This window comes from Felis catus, chromosome E2 (genome assembly GCF_018350175.1).
Source record: "Felis catus isolate Fca126 chromosome E2, F.catus_Fca126_mat1.0, whole genome shotgun sequence".
Taxonomy (NCBI): Eukaryota; Metazoa; Chordata; class Mammalia; order Carnivora; family Felidae; genus Felis; species Felis catus.
Window position 1 is genome coordinate 46,186,739 of NC_058382.1, and position 24,620 is coordinate 46,211,358.

Here is a 24,620-nt window from a genome sequence, read left to right on the forward strand (position 1 = left end):
TTCTGTGACCCCAACACAGAGACATCAAAGAATCTAAATTACATCACTGAAATTCATCCCAAGCTGCAATTATTTGTCCAAAAATGATTCCAATGCCTGAGTTCCGAGGTCTGCGAGAAACTGCTGTGGGGATTGTTTCCCCAGCGAAACGAACGTCCAGACTAGAAGTTTCCTTTTCTTTGCTGGTCTGGGAAGTGGGGTGTGGGGGGAGGGGAAGCGATCGCTCCCCAACAGCCAGCAAGTTGAACCTGCATCCTGAGGAGATGCTCAAATCTGACAATCCCGTTGACCTCCTCCTAACAAAGCCTGATAGCAACACCATCCAAAAATCCCAGACACCCCTCCCCCTTCCAGAACACTGCATTTCGCTTGTGACCTTGCACAGCCTGTGGTCAGGAAAGAGCCTTTGAACACATCTCCAGAGCTGCGGCGATTAGAAGGTCTTTGATTACTCAGCTCAGCTGGTCCTCCCTTCTCTGTATTTCCCTTCTCCCCTCCCTCAGCCCCTTGCCCCATAGCCCAGGCAGTTTTTTTTTTTAAAGCAACCCATTTTTTTCTCTTTTCATTTTCCTATAGCATCCTAAACCTCAAGATGTGGTTAACACTAATCCTGATTTATTTAGGGTTTATCTGCATTATTAATTCCAATCGTGAAAAAAAAAAAAGTGTTCCAGGCCCTGGTTTGTATACAAAGTTTGGGTGTTTGTGAAAGGAACCACAGCGATCCCTGGGAAACATATTTCCTTTAGCTATCTTTTAAATCCAAACAACTTTCTTTTCTAGTTTGGAAATATTTCTTGAGATGGGTCCCATCCTTAGCAATTTAATTTATTATTATTTCCCCCCACCCCAGTCGATATCCTTTGAAGCTGCTTCCTACATTAATCTGGACTTAATATGGATTTAAACATGTACAATGGAAAATAATTTGGGTTAAAAAAATAATCTCCCTTGATAAAGCTAGAAAACCCCCACAACTGTCACCATCTCTGACAGCCCAGAATAGAATGAGATTCTTGAATATGCATATGGAAGAAAAGGAAAAGCAAGTCTAATAGGGTGTATGTTATTTTTTATGTTTGTCAGCTGTTATGACTAGACTGGAGTTGAGTGATATCCAGGGTCTTGACTTGTTGTTTGAACGAATTCATCATCACTTGGAACATATGAACAGTTCCTTGGTGCCCAGGATATACTAAAAATACCTTCCTTCGGACTGAAAGCTGTCTGTCAGAGGTGGCAGCCTGCATCCATCACTCACAGAAGGACTGCTCAGTCATGGGTTCCAGTGCCCCATCCACCATTCTTTTCAGTTTTGCGTTCTTCAGTTTATTGACTGGTACAACACTGGAAGTGGAAAGTTCCTTTTTCTTTGGGTAGGCCCCCAGCATGGCCAATGTTATCAGGGGAATTCACCCTGGATTTGGCTCAAGGGACACGTGAGGATTGGAATATTTTCATAGGAATTTAAAAGAATTCAGATCAGAGCTCCAAGTCTGCTTTGTCAGATCTCAGCCCTTAAGGCAGACCTAAAACTGTTTCAGTTTCTTGGGGACTTGCAGAATGAGACTAGGCTGACTCCAAGAAGCACCCCCTTTTCCATGGATTGAAAATAATATGGCATAGGTACCATTACTCTTCTTTCCTGTGCCTGTGGCAGAAATCACTAATCAATCCCAACATTTTGCACTGAGCCCCAGGCAGCCCCTGTATCCTTCTCAACACAATGTCTTGGGAGCCACCTGCAGTGGATCTGATTTGGGACACACATCAAAAGCTATTTGCCATTCCTACTGGGCCCTGCACTACTTCAGGAGGCTCTGAGCTGATCTCTAGGCTTTAAGCATTCCCTTCAGCCTATCTTGTGCACTGATGCCGGTTCTATTCCTGTTCTAGAGAATATGGGCCCACAGTATGAGGAGCAGTTCCAGAAAGACTATGAAGGCCAATGTGAGGGCATATAAATTCATTGTAGAAATTATAGAAAATGTAGATATACAAAAAAGTATAAAATTAAAATAATTTATAATTCCATTAGGATATACATATTGATGTATATGCTTCTCTTTTTACAACGTATTTTTTTATTGTAAAAACATACATACACTTAAAAAGTGAGTGAACTTTATAATTTGTTATAAATTGTACCTTGATAGGACAATCATCTTTCTATATATTATACATAGAAGAGTATATATTCTTTGCATCTGAACTTTGCATGCATTTTAAGCAAAAATATGGGTTTCACATTTTATACATCCTATTGAAAAGTCTGTAAGCTTTATTATCTGTAAGACTTTAGGTCATAAAACATATAGTTGAACAGTCTTAGGGCATATACCTACGTTTCTAGTATTCTAAGGATATCTCAATATGCTGGCCCATTCTTTTTAAAATTTCTTAACAGCTTTATTGAGATATAATTTACATACCAAGCAATTTACCCAAAGTGTACAACTTCATGGTTTGGGGCATATTCACAAGGTTGTGCAAGCCTCATCACCTTCAATTTTAAAGCATTTTCATCACCCCAAAAAGAAATCCTACACCCACTGGCAGTTACTCCCACTCTCGTTTCCCTCCAAGTTCCCTCAGCCCTAGTCAACTGCTAAGCTGCTTCCTTTCTCTATGAATTATCTTGTTGTAGACATTTCACATAAAATGGAATCATTCAGTATTTGGATTTTTGTGACTGACATCTTTCACTTAGCGCATTTTCAAGATCAATCCGTATGTTATAACATTCCTTTGTTCCTTTTTATTGCCAAATAATATTCCACTCTATTTGCCCATTCTTTCTAAGAGCTTCTGTTTTGTTTTTGTGGTGTTGCTCTCAGCACTTTACTGAATTGGGTGGCCCTCATATCTCCCATCTGTGCACCCTTTTATTGTTCCATTGATTATTTTTGTAGGATTCTACTAAATTTACAGAGAAATCCAGTTCAATTCAGTCAACAGTACATATTGAATGTTGAAATATGCAAGGTTCTTTGCCAGAAACTGCTGGGGATAAAAAGACGAATGGACACTCTCTCTGCCATTCAAGGGTTTATAATCTAGTTACATCAAATCATGAGAACAAATCATGTCCATGAGTCACTCTGATACCATTAGCTTTTCACTAACATTTTTTTAAGTAGGATCCATGCCCAACGTGGAACTCGAACTCATGACCCCAAGATCAAGAGTCACATGCTCTTACTGAGTGAGTCAGCCAGGTGCCTCTCATGTCTGAATTTGCATTATTTTGATGTAGATGTGTAAATGGTTTTCCAGCTTATTTCATGTGTTTTTATATTTATACCATGCTATTATGTAAGCCACCCCAAGATAGGAACTATGTGCTCTATTTCTTTTCTATTATAATAATGTTAATTATTAGTACAACATGTATTATTTACTATGTATTTCTTTTATTTTAGCTGCAAAACAATCCTGTGAGGTAGCCACTGTTATTTTCATTTGCTGATGGGGAAACTGAGGCCAGGATGATAAAGCAACTGGCTAAAGGTCACTCACCTGGTAAGGGTGGTCACTGGACCACATTAGCCCCCAGCTGCATGGAAGGCACTCTTAGCAGCCAGTAGATGATCCTATTTACCTGCCATTCTGGCGGGCAGCTCTGCATCTTGGTCTTAGAACCCTGAACCGGTGTCTGGGGGAAAAGGATAGAGTCAAAGTGTTTCAAGTCTTTGTCCTACAGCATTTGTGGTTGCATCCATTCCATTCTCTTGTCAACAATAGAGAACATAGCTCCCCTCAAAGCTCCCTCTGTTTGATACAAGAAATCACTGGATGTCATCTTTGGAACTTACCATTTTCGAATCAAATGTTAGAAGATGTGCTTAGGGATAACAAATTAGGATCCTCCCAACTCCCAAAATGTACCATTTTGTACAGCAGCATCACAAATGGCAGCATTGGAGAACTCAAGGCTTTCCCTTTGGGACCTCTAGAACTGTCCAACTACCTTCCTAAGACACACGTGTACTGTGCTGTCATCTTCAACAATAAGGCAGGTTACATCCGTGAATCTACATATCACACTGAAGACACTCAATAAATATTAAATAATAATTATTGTTTCTTTCACATTCACTGACAGGATAAAATCCCAGTAAAGAACCTTAAAGGTCTAATTACTTCGTTGGCATTGAAACCAAACTGCTAGTTGAGAAATTAATTGTGGAGCCGTCGGAGATGGAATAGTAGGAAGTTGTTTTGAGCAGTGGTGTCACTCTGAAACTTGGAGTAAGACGTGGAGTAATAAACACCAACGCAAACTGCCGAAAGTGATGGAGCAGGAGGAGACTAGATGTGCAGCTGGCACTGAACAGACTTCTGTTCATTTACTGATAACTTCAGTGCACAAAATGTGTGTAGAGTGGGTGACCACCTGAATTAATTAATGAGCAGAAAACATCTCTAGAGATATTTAGAACAATGTGGAAATGATCTCTACCACAAATGAAGGCCCAAAATATTAATAACCACAATTATAATGTTAATTAACATTCACTGAGCACCAGCTATGAGCCAGGTCCTATTTTAAGTGCTTCAAATATATTATCTCATTTAATCTTTATAACAAATTACATAGCAAATATCATCCTCATTTTTAAAATGAGAAAACGGGGGCGCCTGGGTGGTGCAGTCGGTTAAGCGTCCGACTTCAGCCAGGTCACGATCTCGCGGTCCGTGAGTTCGAGCCCCGCGTCGGGCTCTGGGCTGATGGCTCGGAGCCTGGAGCCTGTTTCCGATTCTGTGTCTCCCTCTCTCTCTGCCCCTCCCCCATTCATGTTCTGTCTCTCTCTGTCCCAAAAATAAATAAACGTTGAAAAAAAAATGAGAAAATGGAGGCATGGAGAAGTTAAGTAACCTTCCCAACATCATGCAGTTAGTAGTAAATAAATTAACAAATAGCGCCCAGGATTGGCACCTTCTAATCTCTTTGGAGATCACTGAGTTTCCAAGACCTTAAAGAAACATCCAGAGATTATTCAGTCCATATTTCTCAAACTGCTCCATGGAACCATGGGAGTTGCTTCAGAAGTTCTACCAACAATGACGTATTTGTGCCTAACAGGGATGAGTTCCTCATTTTGTGCTTGAACCTGCTTTGGGTATTGGATTTCCACATAACACTTTGTTTCCAAACAAAAGAGACAAAGAGTATTCCATTGGTATATGTCTTAGGCCAGTAAACATTTTCTGTAAAGGGCCAGATAGTAAATACTTTAGGCTTTGTGGGCCACGCTGTCTGTGTCACAACAACTCTGCTGTTGTAGGACAAAAGCAGTGATGGACAGTATCTAAATTAATGAGTGTGATTGTGTCCCAATAACACCTCATTATTAAAGCAGCCATAGTTTGCTAACCTCTGGTCTAGACCATCCCTCTGTGGTCAAGTGGAGTTTGCCTAAACTTTCTAAATAGAAGTTGTCTTGCTTGCTCACAAAGAGAAGGTATACTGTCTAACACCCCCATATTTATTAGCACCTGTCATCTGTCAAAAAGTCCATGGCATAGTTTGAGGGAAAGGAAACTAATGTGCATTGAATGTGGACTTTGTGTCGTGTAATCTGCTAATGGCTCTGCATCTAAAATGATCATTGTAACTGCGTAAGGTGAATGGCATGACCGTCTTTAACAAAGAAAGAAACTGAGACTTACAGTTGTGAAAAAAGTAACTAAACTAGAGTCAGGCTGAAGTTTCCCTATTCACCATCACACCTTATGGACATGGCTTAAAGCCACTTGCTTTTCCTGCCATGTGACAGACTGGAAGTTCATTGATAAGTCACCCTCTGTCAATACTTCTCTAGGAAAAAGCATTCAAGTTCATGTCATAACCTCACTTTGCTGCCCCCAGATGCTTCACCATCTCTATTAAGTTAGCGACTTAAAGATTAGTGCTACCATTTCTATATGAGTTTTCCCAAGGCTTAGCAGAGGAAGAGGATAACCTTGCGATTTCAATAAGCTGTTCTCCCATTTATGCTTTTAGTCATTTATTGTCTAATCAGGTTGCGTTGGGGATGTGTACTGGTGGTGATCCTCCACGATCCATATGTCTTTTGTAAAGATGTTTTTCATCTCTATACTTTGTCCTCTAGCTACTGTACTTGTCTCTCTTAAATTCACACTATGCCAGGAAATTTTGGAGTTCTAAGTCTTCAACAAACTCATTTTCTTCAAATATTTTATGGCACTACTAGCTTGGTTATATGCCACCAGTAGATAAAGAAATTTAGTTTTTTCCTTCAGCATGAGATAGGCTGAAATTTTGAGGCTGTGATATTGATGGTTAGAGTACTGAATCTCTTCCAGAACACACATTTATTGTCTTCTTTTGTGTGCACCAAAATACTTTGGAACTGAAAGGCCTTTTACAACTGATTTCTTTTTTTTTTTTTTAATTTTAGAGAGAGAGTGCCAGTGGGGGAGAGGGACAGAGGGAGAGAGAGACAGAGAGAGTCTTAGGCAGGCTCCATGCTGAGTGTAGAGCCTGACATGGGGCTCAATCCCACAACCCTGGGATCATGACCTGAGCTGAAATCAAGATTTGGACGCTCAACTGACTGAGTCACTCAGGCACCCCTACATCTATTTTCAATTCATTCTGGATTGGTTTCCTTTTGAGAACCATCAGCCCCATTCACCTGGCAATAAGAAGTTGGTGCCAGAAGTCAGTGACATCATAGCCTCTAGTGGCTCTCAGTTCCAGAAAAAATCCAGGTCTGTGAGCCACCACAGCCCGCCTCCACAACCACACACTGTAACTCAGCTGCATGTGAAGAGGAAGAGAAATCCATCACCTGTGGAAAACTCAGCCATCAATAAGCAGCCCTGCAGGCCTTTTGGTTGGGAACCAACCACAGAACTGGCTCTCCATCAACAATCAAACAGTCTTTAGCTGTGATCAGCCACTTCCGTCACCTCTGAGACTGGCAGGTTTCCAATAAAGCCAATAGCCCCCTCCCCCAGGGTAAGGTCATCAGCAGGAGGCAGGCATTGTCGTTTAGCCAAGCAATTTGACAACAGTGTTAGCTTACACTCTATTAGCCAGCAGCGACACCCTGACCCCTGACCCTGACATTGACCTCAGACAGCCTTCTCCTGAGGTAGACTCTGATCATTTGAGGTGGTCCGCCCTGCTGGTTAGCATGAGAGAAGGCCCATCAGGACCAAGCAGGGCTCCCCGGTCACCCCTACTCCCAACAGGAGGCTTAAGGCTTGAAGTACAGAAACAAGCCAGAGTTGAACCCAAGATGCCAAAGGTGAACATTCAGGAGCGTATCCATCAGCAGCCTGTCACCAAAGGACGATGTAAGAACTATGGAAGCTTTCAGCACAGGGGTAGCCATTGTCTCCAGACAGTTCTGCTCCTTAATGGAAAAGACATATCAAAATATGGCTTACAAAATACAAAATAATGGACTGAGATGTACATTATATGAGGGTGTTAGATTGCAATGTACTTTACAGTGGGGGAATTAGATTGAAGTGTTATGCCAGGGTAGTTAGGTTGAAATATGGATTATCCTAGGAATGTTAGCTTGAGATGTGCTTTATAACACAGTTGTTAAATTAAGATGTGCTCCGCAGTGCAGGCATTAGCCTGAGATGTGCATTATAGCAAAATTGTTAGGGGGAGATGTGGATTCCACTTTGGGAGGGGATAAGAGTGAGGAAAACACCTTGTGTTGAATACTATTCAAGGTTGCATTACATGGATTTCAGGGGTTTGAATGCAGGGGAATGAGAGCATATAATGTTCCTTCCCTTCTCCTTTCTCCCAGCCAAACAACCTGCCACTTTCCCCACTTTTCCTGTTAGGGACTTACAGGCCTCCCCCATCAATAAAAACATTAGCTCACTAAACAGCCTGATGGCTTTTCCTTCCCTGGCTTAACCCTTTGGGAGCTGGGGTTTCCTTTGGATTTGTAAAGATATTGATCCCGGATAATGTTTGCTTTTCTAACTCTCTCTTCCCTAGACTTGATGGATAGGTTCAGGGCTACATCTCGGCAGCCAACTCACCGCAGCTACCCAGGGAAAGGGGAATGGAAAGCAAGGCGAGCGTTCAGTAGTTAACGCCATTGGAATGCTTTTTCTGGGATGGGCAGACTGGGGAGAAATGTGGGGGCCACAGTCACTTCTAATCAGCACAGGATTTCACTTTTAGTTTTCCTCATTCTTGTCCTGATCCCTCTGCCAATATTTCTTTAGTTCAACTCAGAGTGTTGTATAGTTTCTAATTAATATCAGATGCTATCTTGAGATTGGCTGCCCTGAGTTCCATTTTTAAAGACTGCTTTTTCAGTTAAAGGATCTATAGCATTACCAATATGGGTGAATACGGTAGCTGTGTTGTTTGCTTGTGATGCCGGCCTAGGTGGGGACGGCTTTAATAAACCCTCACCCTATATATAAATCTTACCTAAGAAAAATAAGCGAAGAGGAATGGGAGCATCATCTCGCTCATTAACCACTTGGCCTACAAAGGTTCACTGACTGTCTTCCCAACAGTGTTTTTGTTCTTTCTTCTCTTCCTTAGTTCAGAAGATATAATTTACAGCCTCCAGAAGTCTAGCCGAGAGCAATTGGATGGTGTCCAGCTTCACCGGAATCAGAAAGGTGAGTTCCAGCCTTCTTGTTTCTCAATGAAAGAAAATGTTATACCAGGTGAGTTAACTCAGTCAAAAAGACTAACCTGCCAGACAAGGGCACCAAACAAAACCAAACACTTCAAAGGAAATTGCAGTGTTACTAGACACCTCTGCATTGTGCCTTGAGGTTCCAGAAAAGAGGCAAGCAGGCATTTCTGTGTGCATTTTGTCAGGCTCTATTTCTCTAGACAGAAAAGAGGGTTTGCTGCAGGACAACAGCACTTACCTTCCCTGGCTGAGTTTGCTGTGGACAAAACACAAGAAATATGACAGAAATATGCTGGCCAGGTAAAAAGCAGTCCCACCCACCCTAGGATATCTCTGCCAACTTTAGTCTGTCAGTATTCCCACTTCTAAGCATTTTTGGGGTAAGCCCTCTGGAAGTTTGGCGTGTTCTTTTCTTCTCCTGGTGTCCATTCCTGCCTCATTTTCTAACATCACATTTTCCTTAAAAATAGGCTATGAGAGCTATTTCTATCCACTGTCAAGGGATCTGTCCAGCCAGACTCCCACGGGATGTAGGAATGAATTTAAAACCAATGATGAAGGAAAAAGAAGGGTTGGCTTAGTCCCAGACTCTGCTTTTAAATAAATCTTTTGGGTCAAGTTATATATTTGTGGCCCCTCCCTAGAAGATGAATTACAGTATGGTTCTCTTGAAAACCACCTAAAATCCCACCCCAAAGAAGAGACCAAATAGTATCATAGCAGAATCACGATAGCCTGGTAGTTGGAAGCAGCTTTGGAATCAGTCCTGCTCCATCATTTAATTGCTTTGTGAATTTGGGCAAACCACTGGACTTTTCTGAACCTCTATTTTTCCATCCATAAAATGGGCTTAGTGGTGGTAGCAACCTCACAGGAATATTACAAGGAACAAATGGGCTAATGCCTATAAAATGCTTAGTCTTATGCCTGCCGCAGGGTAATCACTCAACAAACAGTGGCTGACAACTGTAATTTTATTAGCACACCAACAACCAGCAGGAGCAATGTTCCAATTCACCATGGGCTCCCTCAGCACTGACTTATCACATACCACACTGACCCTCATGTGCTCATCAACATATCTGGTCTTAGTAACATACTGTATCCCTCAGCCTCACTCCTTTCTAAGACTAGTGTTTATGAGGATTTTCTCTGTAAGGGAAGAAGGGCAGCCCTGCCAATGAGGGGATAGACAGATTAGAAGGGCCTCATTGATGGAATATAATCCCTCTCTGTACTCATTGGTAACTAGCCATGATTGTATTTCAAAGGTAACAGTTCATCTCCACCGTGGGGATTGGCGTGCACTCCACAAATAGGGCCTAATGTGATCCGACAGGCCTGGTTTCTCTAGATATATATTAAAACAACATGCCCAGTGATGATGGCTCCAAGGTCCTGACCTTTAACAAGAACTTATGACGTAAGGCAACTTGCCCAGGAGAGCAAGTGGGGCAGAAGGCTAGAGGGACAAGGTCATCAGCTAATGAAGTGGTCAGCATTGAGTTTCTGTCACTCAGCTGGTTAAGAGGAAACTGAGAGGGAAGTAAAAGAAAATGGGAACATTTAAGAAACAAAGAGAAGGACCACGTTTGAGCTAACGCTCCGAAAGTGAGCAGGTGTTGTCGGAACACAGGATGATGAAATGCAGCCCATCTGAACCTTCATCATAGCCTTGTTCAATTTTACCTGCTGAACACAGGCTGCCTGAAAGGACATTTAGAGGAAGCTAATTCTGTACAGATCCCATGTTAGAATGAAAATGGGCAAGTACTAAGCCCACCTGCTCTTTGGTTCATGTTGCCCCCAGGCACACAGTAAGGAAGAGCAGTCAAGAACATGGGCTTAGATATGTATTCCAGACCTATTCTCTCTGTGTTCTGGGCATGCTACCCACTAAGCTTCAGCCCCATTATCTGGAAAACTGAAGATAGCACCTACTTCAAAGGGAGGTTCATAGAATTACATGAGAAAATTCGTATAAAGGGCATAGAGTGGTGCTTGGCAAAGAATAAACACTCAAGTGTCAGCCATTACTATTGTTATTCCACGTATGCCAATGATCTTCAAGAGAAAGTAGAGAGATTTGAAAAAATGGGTAATAAGTTGTGTGTGACAGCATAAGAAGATGGTTCATACCGGTTTCACAGTGGCAATTCCAATGTTTCCCACTGGAGGAGCACTTCAAACTTTTGAAGCACTCACCCAGCCAACGAACATTTATTGAAAACTACTGAGGGCTCAGCTCTGTGCTAGGTCCTGGTTGGGGTGAATTAACTTTGTTCTTCACTGCCTTGCTGGGGAGACAGAAACATCAAGACTTAGAGTCTAAGTGGTAGTATATTTCAAGAATATATTATGGGGTGGGGGAGAGCCAACTCTTCTTGGGAAGATCACAGAGAAATCAAAGAGATGAGGGCATTCATTTCAGTTTTATTGTTTGGTCCTTCAAATGATGCCTTGGGGCAGGTAAGGCTGGTGTCACTCTCCCCATTCATTTTATGTATGAAAAAGTTGAAACCCCAGCAGGTTACCCTTGCTTTGGTTTGCCACAGTGCATAGTAGAACTGAGACTGTTACCTCAGCTTCCAGGCTTCCAGAAGGGAGACCCCCGCCCCAGCAGCATCAGGATGAATTATGCCCTGTGATGATCACCTGAGGTCTGAAAAAATTTCTCCTAACTGTCATGATCATCACAGCCAGATTATAATCCAACTCTTGAACATCCTAAGACACAAAGATGTAGAGGGTTTCAGTTCCACTTCCTGAGTTATTAAAAAGATTCTTTTAAACCTTTATCCTCTCATTTCTAAATCCAAGCGCTCTGGGTTAGGGGAAGAAGCACTGAATGGAGAGACCAAGAATCAGCATGCTGGTCTCAGCAGTACCCTGGTTTCCCTCACATCCCACAGCCACTGATGTCTCAGGTCCCTGGATTAGGACATTTATATTCCCTGCCTACCTCTACCTTATAAAGATGATAGGAGGATAAACTGAAAGCATTGATCTGGGGAAGCACTTTGAGTGTTTAGTGGGGAACATAAAGTTCCAGTGGAATCAATCATCAAATTAGGCTGTAGCAGCCTGGGAATAAAGACTTGGAACATCACCAGGGCCACCAACTCCTATGTATGCCTATGATGACCCAGCCAAACCTCTTTCTCAGGATTCAGTTCTTTGGGGCTTTTCTGGGTTTGGAGACTCTAGCGGAATGGCACAAATAATCACATGCCATTAACCAAGGCTACTTACTCTCTTTTTTCTTTCAAATATGGACCTAGCTTTAAGCCTTTTTTTCTAGTTATGAAGATAACATACAATCTCTTTTTAAAATGCAAACAATTTATCAAAGTATAAAAAAATTAAAATCACCCAAAACTCTACTACCCAGAAACAAACACTGTTAACCTGGACTGTATCCTATCAGACATCTTTTCTGCATACATATGCATATTTATGCCTTATTTTATATTAGTGGTATCATATTACACATGCTATCCAAAACAATATACCATGTCATTGAATTATAGATATGCACATTCCTTTTCAATGACTACATTGTATTCCTATTGGATATACCATCAGTTATTTAATCCCCTATGGATGGGCAGTAATGTTATTATAAATAATACTCTAATGAGTATACTTGTGCTTAGTGAACCTGTTGAGTTGTCTCCTTAGGATAAATTCCCACAAGTTGAAATCACTAGGGAAGCTGCCACCTCCAACCACTCTTAAGAAGTATTCACACGGAGCAGTGAAGTAATAGAAGGGCAAGGACCAGCCAAACTGAAGGGTCCCATCAATCCTAGTGGTCTTTATCCATTCATCTATGGGGAAATGAGGATGCCAGGGGTGAATTGCCATATCCTTGACATTAAGTGTCATGCCATGGAGCTTTAGAATCTTGTTTTGCTTTGTGTTGTGTTTGGTTTTTCCAACTACTCTTCTTGCCCTGGCCTTTGGATCCATTGCACACCACACAACCCATTCTGCAGCACTGTTCACCTCCGGACACTCTGATCATCACATAGTGGATTCCATTTTCTCTTTACTGGGTTTTCTTTCTGGTGGCTTTTCTCCGAATGGGGCCCAATGGTTGCTTAACTCATTTGGGTTAGAGTCAGCACTGAGGCCAGCTAAAGCAGTGAGTTGAGTTGGGTGATTACTCTGCAATGTTTTAATTTGTCTTTGGGCAAATTCTCATAAGCTTTCCTGAGAAAATCTCCCATTAGATGTAGTCATTTAATTTAAGAATGGTTGGGAGAAGAAGATGAGCTAAGATGACAGATGGAGGAATGCAGATGTGTACTTCTTAGAGACTCAAAAGCACCCTGAGGATTTGGTATCCAGTGAATCACAATGTCTGCTGTTACTGCTTGTGTCCATGGACTTGAGAAATGTTCAAGATATCATTAAAATACAGGGATTTTCTCAGATGACAAGCAAATTTTATTATTTTTTCTTGTCTATAAAATCATAACAAGTTCAACTAAGGAACTCCCACACACCCCAAGTCCAGCAAACATAAAAAATAAAAATTTGAGTAGCCTCATAGGAAGGCAAAACAAAGCAGAAAATAATAACAAGTCTGCTGTTAGAGAGAAGTTTCCTTTTGTCATGTTGCCACAAAGATAACTTTTTAAATTCCATGCTTACTCTGGTTTCCTTCAAACAGATTTTCTGGACATCCTAATTTGGCGTTTGTATAATTCAACATCTATTATTGTTTCAGGACCACAGTTATTATTTTAATTATAATTTAAAGCTGCCTAATATACCCAGAGGTCACCGGGCACCTAAAAGAAATAAATAAAAACAACTTGCCATTTTTAAAAGCAGCATGTTTATTTGGAAGTCTCACAAGCAACTCAACTAAGACATCATAAAACCTTCAAATAAACTAAAACGGAAACAAAATAAAATGTCCGGTCTTAATCTCCTTAGAAGGCAAGCAGGAGAAGGTTGCAGCTAGCTGAATGCTGGCATGAGAACTCTCAGAATGATTTTATTACTGAGTTTGGAAACACCAGTGTATGTCTTCATGCCCACACTCTGTATTGTATTTCTGTATAGTCCTAGTCTGAGATTTATAATCCTCGAGGCTTGGTGCGAAGTTTTAGTCACTGAGAGGTCAGTCTAGCAACAAATTTGGTGCAGAAAAAGAAGAGGACATTCTAGAGGCTTGGAAATGCCTACCCACTGACTACTTCATCCAGATGGCTCTGGATGGCCTTCTCCAGTGTAGGTGTCCGTAAAGCAGACTCAGGTCTCATTAACTCTATTTCATATGTAAAATTACTGAAATATCAAAGTCTAGTGATTTTACATTTGGAAGGCTAAAGAAATTTCAAAACAGTTCCATAATGTTTCTACATGTGAGTTTCCATAACAGAAAACAGTAAAATCATTTTCAAACCATTTACTGCTAGTATTCTCCATGTAATCAGAGCTGTTATGGTTTGTTAAGCAACAGAATTATCTAGTGGGAAGGAGGTTTATGCTGCTCTAAAACCTTCCAGCTACGTAACTATGCAAATCAGTAAGTATTATAGAATCTGTTGAGCAAACATAGTCAAGATTTCCAGAGTGAAGCATCTGTTCCCTCCACTCCAAGAATGGTCTTAGATAGTTTAGGGTGACTCTCTCTGGGGGCCCAGAGAGCTGCACTATCAAATTTGGCTCAAAGTTCTGAGATTAAGGCAGAGTGGTGTCCTCAGACTGGCAGAGAACAGGGTCCCAGAAATCTCCTTTCTTACTGTGGAAGAAATAAGAATGAAAAGAGAAAAGAGAGCATAACAGAAAAAAAAAAAAAAAAAAGAGGAAAAAAGAGAGAAAAAGAAGGAAGTTGATCCCCAGGGTGGCAAACTTGAATGGCTGCAATTGACTAAGCTAAAAATATAAACAGGTGAAGTGACTATTAAGGAGTGTTGGGAACCTTGGAAAATATACCCAGCCTAAAGGGCATTGGCTGCTCAAATCCAGCTGCAGGTTCCCAGGTCCAGTGTAACCAGAACTTTCAGTTTTTCAAGAGAAACTGGAAATATGGATTTTTTTTTCCTTGAAATATCTCAAATTTTGAATGTTGGCAATCAATTTAGTCAAATACCCACAGAATATATGAATCAAATCAAAGCCTCCTACATGCCTCGTCTAGCTCATGGGCTCTAAGTTTGTAAATTGTATGAGATAGATGTAAGCAGTTGGGCACTAAAAATAGCAACAGGTTTTGGAGCCTGGAATGGATAATTTTTATTAAAGAGTTCTTTCATCCTCTGTCTCAGATAAGGGAGAGTCTTATCAAGACTTAATACTAATTCTCATCTATAAAGGAAAATATATATTTTTTTCTCTCCCATTCTATCCAGTGCCCTCAAATCTAAAATAACTTTTAATCTGCTTTATCCTTTCTTTCTGATTCCCTTTGTAAGTATTGGGTGGCGAATGAACTCTGGGTATACTGAGCTAAGCAAATGCTTATGATCTTTTAGTCTTCTGAGATGGGGATGGATTGATGCATAGAAAAGATTTGAAGACAGTGGAAAGCTGTGCTCTGAGCCTATTTGCAAAATATATTAGATAATTTATAATATAGTTTATTAGTTGCTTGAAGATATTATCCTTACAGCATTCCTGCATTTCACCTTTAAATTATTGTTATTCAGAGGTTATATTAGTCAGTTTTTATTAAATAATGTTGCAGTAACAAATAATCCTCCAAGTTTCAGTGGCTTACAACCAAGATATATTTTTCATGCATAGGTTGGTTGTATCTCTCCTCTAGTTCATCTTTATTCTGAGCCCAGGGTTAAAGGAGCGGCTCTTCCCTGGCTTCAAAACAAAATGGTGCTAGGGGTACCTGGGTGACTCATTCTCTCTCTCTCTCTCTCCCTCTCTCCCTCTCTCCCTCTCTCTCTCTCCACCTCCACTCACCCCCGCACCCCTCCCCTCTCCCCTGCTCGTGCTCTCTCTTTCTCTCAGATAAATATATATATATTTATATTTATATATTTATATATTTATATATATTTAAGAATATATTTTAAAAACAGTGTGGCGTTAGAAGGGAGAAAAGAAACCACATGATGGCTTTTAAAGCTTCTGCTCAGAAGTAGTATACATCACTACTTCTTACATTTTATTGGTGGCCAAAGCAAGTCATATGGCCAAGCTTGATGTTGATGAGGCAGGAGACTTATTACCCTCTCACAAGGAAGGGCAATAATTAGGAACAATAAAACAATCTCCTATAGGGGGTATGCCTTGGGGGCTTTGAAAGACAAAAATAATTGGGAAGCTCCCAACATCTCCTGTTGGAGAAACAAAGCTAGCCCTCAGGCTCCATTCTGACCTTGGTAGGAACCATTGAGGTAGTTTAAGTGGTGAGTGGTTAAAAACAGGGCATCTTGAGTCAGATTTCCTGGGTTTAAATCCTGGCTTTCCCATATCTTAGCAGTGAGGCCTCAGATACGTTACTCAATGGTTTTGTGTCTCATTTTCCTCATGCAAGCACACCTACCTCATAATGCTGTTCAGAGGATTCAATGAGTGAGGATATATATTGAGAAAGAGAGAGAGAATACTTAGAACAGTGTTTGGCACATAATAAGTATTGACCATTACTGCAGTGATGATGACTGGAAAGCCATCAGCTCAAATGCTTCTCAGCCCCCTTCTCAATAAGGGCCAAGACTCCCCATACAGATAGATTCCTCCAGGTATTTTCAACTTAAAAATCCTATGTTAAAATGCATGTGTTTCTGGAAGAGCTAAACCCTTAAGTCTTTATCAACTAATACTCTGAGAGCAGTTTCTAGCAGGATAGGATGTAAGAAAGGGGTCCTGGAGACAGTGCAACAGAAAACAGAAGTTAGGGAGCAAGGACCCCTAAGTAATAAAACTTTTAAAAGGTTGAACCTGAACTGAGGCTGTTTTACTGAGAGCTACTCTGACTAGACCAGTAATTCTCATCCTTGGCTATACATTAGAATCCCAGGGGATGCCAAGACCACACCCTAGGCCAATGATGTCAGAATCTCTGTGGGCAGGGATGCAGGACTCAGCACCTTCAAACTCCCCGGGTTCTTCCTGTGTCAAACCAAGGCTGACGCATTGGAGCAGTCTATCTTCCACTCAGAGCACCTGATTGCCTCCTTCTTGGTCCACATTTTGCTCCACCATGGATCTGGGTTAACCCTGTTTCTCCAGCATGATCCAGATGAACTGACCAGGAGAGGAACACTTGCTGACAAAGACCAGGAAGAGATATGGCCAAAGTCGCACATTTTTCTTTTCTTCCATCCTGATTGATCACTTTATACAATAATAAAACTTTTAAAAGGTTGAACCTGAACTGAGGCTGTGACGGTGACACAATTAATCAAACTCTTGAAGAATCATGTTACATTATGTGCTTCAAGCATTGATCCACTTCACTAAAAGTTGGCCTGAAATACAACCTAGACACATGATGCTAGATTCATAAGAAATGGCCAGGATGCCATCTATTGCTTTGTGTCTCCATGTAATATGTGGACCTGCAGCCAAGTAGACCATAAAGCAGGACAGATTCAGACACATTGGAGGGGACATCACTAGTCCCTACCTTGCCCCCAAATTGCTAGGAGTAGGAGTACAGAGGAGAGAGGGATGATTATGATGTGTTCACCAAACCTGCTATCACTGAGCCTAGATGATGATGATACTGTTCATCCACAGGCTCCCAGGCTCCTTACCTGTTCTTGAATGGAGCAGAGACAATACCAGCATCCCTAGCACCATAAACTCTTCCGCATGGAGGCACATTTTGGGAGTCCTCTCCAGATCTAAGTTTAAGGACCAAATGCATCCCCCTTTTTAACTCATAGGTATACATCAAGTCAATAATAACATCTAGCATCTCTGTGCAGTCGTTTCCAGTTAGCCAAACACTGAAAAGTCCCCAGACCCATTTGAGCCTTACAATAACCCCATAAGGTAGCTAGGTGAGCCAGGATTTATGATCCCCATTTTACAGAAGAGGAAATTTGCTGGGGAAGTGATGTGAGCTGAAAGGTCATGGAACTCATGGTAGAACTGGAACACCTGGTTTTAGCACGTGGACCCCGTGGCCTTTCGACAACTTCCAAGCAACATAGGAGACCACAGAGGAAATCAGATCTTGTGCTGGCCCCAGGCAAAATCACGTTATAGGCAAAGCTCCTTGGATGCCTTTCCTCTTCCCCTTCACCAGCCTTCTTGCTCTCTTCCAGGTGTCCCCCCCGCCCCACTCTCTGCCCTCCATGGTGTCAGCCCACATTTTCACTAGCATCCCTGGGCCCAGGGGTCCTTCTATGTGCTCCCCCCTTGAAACTGCCCTGGTCTTTAGCTGGCCCAGTGGAAAGACAGATGTGCCCTCAAGGCCCAGTTCACCCTTGAGACCTAGCTGCATGACCTTGGGCAAGTTACATTATGCTTTTGGATTTCCCCCTCTGTGGAATGGCTTATTACTAGTACCAACTTCTTGGGGCTGTACAGAAGATTATATGAGTCATGTACATAAAGCACTCTAGACCATGTCTGGAATTTATTAGGCACTCAAAAAGGGCAATTGTTTCAGAAATCATTTCTGTTTAGTCATTAATTATATAGCTAGCATTTTTCAAGACCTACTGTGTAATGCTGTGTATTGACTTGTTCTTAGTACTTTTCATGTACTCCTCTTTCACTGATTCCTCAAGACAACCCTATGAAGCAAATACTGTTACTACCCCACCTGACAGATGAAAGAACTAAGAAATTAAAGAGCCAGCAAGAGATCGACTCTGGATTTGGCCTAAGTGGTGTAATTCCAGGCCCAGCTGATAGTTGAGGCCCAAGCTCCAGTTGTGGGAGGTAGGGAGATAACAAACATTTAACATTGCCTCTTGCCTTTTATATTTTTACTAAGAATATCTTTGAATAAAAGAAATAGCTTAGGTATATAAGTACTCACATGGAAAGGAGCAAGTCTGTGATGGTGTAATATCAGCCATTATAGCAAAGAGGACAGACAAGAAGTAAGAAACAGGGCTTTCTAGGTGCTGCTAAAATTATACTATGAATATATTTTGTAAACTGAAGGAAGGAATCACAAGAAATTGTTAACAGTGGTAGTTTTTGTAGAGAAGGACTGAGTTCAGGTGAGGATAGCACGGTTTTTCCTTTTCCTTTTGTGTTTTTCTATATTATTTGAATTCTCAAACCTGGCTCTACCTGTTGGTTTTGTTTTATACCAACAGGATTTATCAGAATAAGACAACTTTTGTTTTATTTTGTTATGTGTTATTTTCTTCCTTATACATTTTGTATTAAAAAATTAATGAATGTCACGTTTAAAAATCATACCATAAAACCAACCACCTTCTCCACTCGAGTGTCACACCCTCAAGCTGCTTATCATCTTAATACAAAGATGAGACAGAACAGGCAGAAAGATGGGAGCGCCCAGCAAGACGGGTTATAATTAAGTGCCGGAGAATGCGAAGCCATCTCTTGAGACTGTAAGAGTACAGCTCCCTTCCCAAACATGGTATTCTCCTTGTTGGTTTTCTTCCCCCACCAGAAATTTTCCACTTTAATTATGTGGGTTAGGTTAGAGAAGTTCACCTTCGGAACTTTAAATGCGCAAACAGCTAATCCCTTCCATAAGACACATTTCTGGGAAAGCCCAAAGATAAATGTTTACAGCCTATGCAGAGAGAATAGAACCCAGTGAAAAAGTGATTTAAGCATTATGTGCCCATGCCTGAAGAAGCCATTTAGAGAGCGCTCTAGCCTGTACATTCTGGAATCCTGACCTTCATTCTCACAGAGTGGAATCATTGGCAATGCTCATAGGCTAGATTTTATTTTCTCCTTTTTCCTGGTTTTGACTTCAACATGAGGAGGATGGGGATTAAAACTATACTTAAAATATTAAGTCTACTACCTAAAGGAATGAATGTTATTGAAGTTGCTAAGTGTTCAGTATAGAAACTCAAAACAGCCCGAGCATACTCACCTCGGCATAGAACTAATATATTGGTTGAGAGGAACCTGAGCATAGAGATGGCACACATATGCACACACACACACATCAATACATTGATGTATCAATAAATGGAATACATTCGTCAAGTAACTAGAATTTGACAAGCAGAGAGCAAAAATGACCCCCTAATTAAGGCACTTAGAAGTACTGTTAGTCAGCAAAATTATGAAATGCTCTCATAAGAGCGCAGAGAAGACGGGGACCAATAAGAGATAACAGTTAAACTCTTGGAAGCTCAGTTTCCTCATCAATCAAACAGGGTCAGTAATATCCGTTTGGGAAGGATATGTGGAAGTCATAAGGAGAAACCTAGCATAACAACAGGCATAAAGTAAAGAGATACATAGTGTAAGGTTCCTTATTCCTAGAGTGTCTCATGGCCGTACAACTGACAACAGATGAGCACTCTTCCTCCTCCCTACAAGGCTGGATGGGATCTACAGGTCAGTCCAGATAAATTCTAACTATGGTCAAGGAGTAGTCCATCACCATCCTTGTCTCCCACACCTACAGTCATAAGGAAAGAACAGCATGGGTTAGTGGCTAAAAATTGAGTCCTGGGCTCAAATACTAGGTTTGGACATGGGACAACTCATGTCACCATCCTGAAGGTCATTGTGAAGAATGAATGTGAACCTGAATGACAAGTGCTCAGCACCCAGCAGGTGCTGAGTGCTCTGGGCTTCTCTACTCTCCAGGGGCTCCTTTCCCACCTGCATAGCTGCCCATATCCCCTGCAGGCTGCTCATAAGGGTGAGGAGCCTCTCAGGAGCTGCTAATAAATGTTTATGAAGGAATTATAATAAGTGCTACCAATTACTGGGCTACTATTATGTGCCAGGCACTGTACTTGAAAAAAATCGTAACTGTGTTATTTCACTTTAACTCCACAAGTAGGAGGGAGGCACAAGAATTTATAGAAAAGATAATAGGCTTTAGAGGCATAATCTGAACTAGCCCCCATCCTTCATTCTAACTGGGTGACCTCTGGAAAAGTATTTAAATTCTCTGAGCCTCAGTTTCCTTATCTTTAAATGTGGTTGGTTGTTTTTTTGTTTTTTGTTTTGAGAAGGAGAGAGAGAGAGCAGGGGAGGGGCAGAGAGAGGGGGGGGACAGAGGATCCAAAGCAGGCTCTGTGTTGACAGCAGTAAGCCCAATGTGGGGCTCGAACTCAGCAACCATTAGATCATGACCCGAACTGAAGTCAGATGCTCAACAGACTGAGCCACCCAGGTGTCCCTCAGTTTCCTTATAGTTAAAATGGATATAATGTAATATCTACCTCCTAGTGTTGCTGTGAAGATATAAAAAAATAGAGAAAGAGAGGGACAGATGATGGGTAGATCTTTTATATGTGTGTATATACACACATACATATAAAATTACAGAGTGCAGTGTCTAAAACCTAAAATATGATGCTTAAAAAACAAGTGAAAAATAGTATCTGATAATACAGTAAGATGGGTGTTATTATCCCTATTTTACACCTGAGAAACTCCTCAGAATGAGACCCTCTGACAGAACTCCATTCAGCCTCTTCAGTGATGAGGAATTCGCTTCTTGTATCCCAAATGAGTAGGAAATTGATCTGGAGCTTTAGAAATACCCAGGATTTGGGTAACAAGTGGAGAAGAATATTACAGATAGGCTCAAAACCTACAGAGGTTTATGGGGTTGAGGGAAGGGGAATAGTGAAAGTTCAAAAGAAATACTAACCATGTTTTCTTCTTCTCCTCCTATGTAGAACACTTGGGTATGAGAAAATGGGTGGATTTATTCCCAAGCCTATATACTAGGAGACCTATTATTTATTAAGCACCTAAGCTGAGATCTAGGATAGGAAAATAGTTAAGAAAAAGTGCTCTGGAGTGGTCTGCTAGGGTTTGAATTCCTGCCTACCATTTATAAGCTGTGTGACCATGGAAAGTCTTTTGACTTCTGTGAACTTTGAGTTCCACAATCGTAAAATGAGGATAATAATAGATCCCTCACAAGGTTGCTTTGAGAATTACACTAGTTAATATAGGTAGAGCCTGTGCCATACCTATACCTTGGAAGCATTCATTGCATCATAAATTTTATTGTTGCTGATGTTTTTATGCTTTATATACATAATCCAAGATTTGGGTGGATTAGACATAGGCCAAATCATCCAACTACCCGCAGCTGGTAGCCATAGTGACCTACCTGTATTAGTCAGAAAGGTTTGGGTATGCTGTGTAACAAACAAGCCCAAAAGTTCAGTGGTATGACACAATAGAAGTGTATTCCTTACTTACACAAAATACAATGCAGTTCTGGACAACTATTCATGTGTTAGCTTAACATTCCAGATGCCTTTGCTCCTATCCATACCAATGCACTGTGATCGCAGTGGCAAGCAAAGAGCAGAAAAGCTGTGCACTAGCAATTAAATGCTTCCACCCAAAGGGACACATGTCTCTTCTCACATTTTATTGGCCAAAATAAGTTACATAGTCACACCTAATTCAAGAAGGAGAAATGCAACCCTTCTGAGTGCATAGAAGTACAGGAAATAAGTTATCAGTGAACACTGTATTGTGCAAAGCCAGCCTCTTAACTTTGCTATATTGCACTGTTCTGCCTCTCTCTCTCTCTGTGATAGGTCCAGCCATTGTTCAACTTTCCCTTACTGCAGCAGTTAGTTTCAACACCCCTTACTTAAGTTCAGAGAAAAGCATCAGCATTTTAAATGAACTAATTAATCAGCGACTGTTTCACAAATTCCAGCCCAGCTCTGGTCGCTTTCATGCATGTCAGCAACACTGCAGGGCCAGTGGCTCTCCTCCAGTGCACCCATTCAGCTCAGCCAAGACCAGGGCTACCCATCCCTCCATCAGAGGGCCTCTCCTCTTCCCCCATCCATCACCAGGGCCCTGCAATCTTGCTTGTCGATGCCCAGCTCTCGCTTGATGTCTCAGTTCCGGAACAGAGATGCTCCAGCTGCTACCTGGGAAGGCTCTGGCCCCAAAAATATTTAGTTAGCAGCCATTCAGTTAAGTGGAATTGACTTTTTATCGGCTTTCCTCTGTACAGCTGCCACCAGCGAAGGCTGTTTCCTCCTTCCCTCTTCTCTGCCTGTCAGTTCACTCCACATTCCTATCGGCAGCCTTTAGCTCTGATCAATATTAACCGCTGTGTAACAGCTCACGCACGGCTGCTCTGGTTTGCATCGATCAGACCCTTCTTCCAACAGGTAGTCAGCTATTTGAGGCAATGACTTGAGATAAACACCTACTTTAACTTCAGGCTAATTCATTTCAGGTGGATTTCAAGGAGGCTCTGCACCCCATCTCTGTTAGACAAGCTAAAATCATAGAGTCAAGATCAACTCCTCATGTGCTCGAGATCCTAGGAGACCTTTCTTCCGCTCCCCCTTTTCCCCCTTTCCTTGTATGTTGTAAGTGCCACTTATAAACAAGATACCAAGACTTGGGACATTGAAAATGCCACTTCAGAAAATGTGTCAGCCAGCTGTCCCTGTTTTCTTTTAATGAGATGCATCCGGGACTGCAGGAAACCAAGGGCTGCTATGGAGGCAGCATTGTCGCCGGGCAACCAAGCATCCTTCCAGCTTCCCCAGAACTAATCTCACAATATCCTGCAGCTCTGGTTCTCTCACAACCTCAGGGAGAAGTCCTTGAGTCCATCCCCATCCTTGTTCCAGGTTCACAACTGAATTCACCAGGAGCTGGCATTACAAAACCAGTTGTTATTTTGAAATTGACTGGGGGTTGGTACAACTTTATAGCATTTGTGTTGTAACCCAAATACATGCATGAGTAGATGATACACACTTTTTTCCCCAGCATGTACACTGAGATGGCTGAATAGTACATCTGACACCATCCTGACCCTGTCACCTGGGTCTTAGACCTTCTGTCCTATTTCTCTTTATTCAGACCCCTTGATATACCCAGTTCATTGGTCCCCAAGCCCCTTGAGCCTTCCCTTGCAGTGCACTTCTAATGTCCCTGCCCCCCATCTCTGCTGGTATCATTCTATTCTAGCCCTTATTCCCTGGTGCTTGGACTCTTGCAGTATCTGCTTGTTGCTTGCCTGGCTTCCAGTTGTTCCCTGCTCTGTTAGTTTCACTCTATGCACACATTCATTTCCCTGGCCCTCTGCTGTGACTACCTGTCTCTGAAATTCTTGTGGCTTCCTATCAACTACCAGAATGGAGACCAATTCCTTAGCTTACCATTCCAGCCTTCAGAGATCTGGTCCTTTCCTCTCTCTCCAGACTGTTTCTCACTGTCCTCCAGCAGAAATCCCACATTGTGCTTCATCTAGATGATTGTCTACTTCTACAAGCGTGCTCTAGCTCTGTGCCTAAATAATGAATGTCATGCCCTACACCACCTTTAAAATCAGTTCAAATCCTGACTCCACTACTTACTAGCTGTGTGACCTCAGTTATCTAACTTCTCTCTGCCTCCATTTCTTACCTGTGAAATAGGGATAATAATAGTACCTACATTAGAAGATGGTTATGAAGATTAAATAAATTAATGTATTAAGGCATTCGCAATGGTACCTACACATAGTAAAGTCTAAGCAAATGTTTCTTCTTATCATTATTTTTAGTATTTTGCCGCTTCTCCAAACCACAACCCAAAGCATTCCTTCTCCATGAATATTCCCCAGGTTAGCCTAGAAAAAAATATTCATTTCCTTTTCTGCCACCCATAGCCCCTGGTTTATACTGATAATGTAATAATGATTGTTGACTGTTAGGTACATGCTCATTACTTCTATATGCACTATTGCTTTTGAATTCTTGGACTTGACACCTTCCGTTTGCCCCATAACCATTCTCCCTCCTGCTTCACCTTGCTTTTGGCCACTAGAGGCTGATATGCATGTCCAGTGGCTTCTAGTCAGATTTG

General features: G+C 41.6%; 1 long non-coding RNA gene across 1 annotated transcript in view; it reads left to right on the forward strand.

Moving 5' to 3' along the window:
• Nucleotides 1-24,620, forward strand: part of LOC123382255 — a 316,064-nt gene that overhangs the window by 265,713 nt on the left and 25,731 nt on the right. Inside the window, exon 4 of the long non-coding RNA XR_006590350.1 lies at nt 8,561-8,640. This is a non-coding gene — a long non-coding RNA (uncharacterized LOC123382255). The remainder of the gene's footprint in view (nt 1-8,560; nt 8,641-24,620) is intronic.